Source organism: Fulmarus glacialis, unplaced genomic scaffold (genome assembly GCF_000690835.1).
Source record: "Fulmarus glacialis isolate BGI_N327 unplaced genomic scaffold, ASM69083v1 scaffold31013, whole genome shotgun sequence".
In the NCBI taxonomy this organism is placed as follows: domain Eukaryota; kingdom Metazoa; phylum Chordata; class Aves; order Procellariiformes; family Procellariidae; genus Fulmarus; species Fulmarus glacialis.
In genome coordinates, this window is record NW_009204112.1 from 5,609 (window position 1) to 5,884 (window position 276).

General features: G+C 45.3%; 1 protein-coding gene across 1 annotated transcript in view; it reads left to right on the forward strand.

The window, feature by feature from the left end:
* Window positions 1–276, forward strand: part of GRAMD2 (GRAM domain containing 2) — an 8,289-nt gene that overhangs the window by 3,212 nt on the left and 4,801 nt on the right. The gene's annotated exons all lie outside the window — the stretch shown is intronic.

The window sequence follows — 276 nt, forward strand, 5'->3', positions numbered from 1 at the left end:
CGGCGGGATCGGCCTGGGGAAACCAAATATTGGTTTGTTTTAAAATTCCCTGATGCAAACCCTCCTACAAGCCGCAACGGTGTTTGAAGGAAGATCAAAGGTTTCGGGGTGGGGGGAGATTTGGCTTTTCTTCTTGATTTACAGTCTGATGTTTCCCCGTTAGTCTTGTGGCTGACGGGGATCTTGGGGAGAGATGACTTCCTTTAAAACTGGGCTGAAGAACTGAATTATTTATATCAGCCGCTTTAAACAAATATCTGATGGAAGTACAGGGTT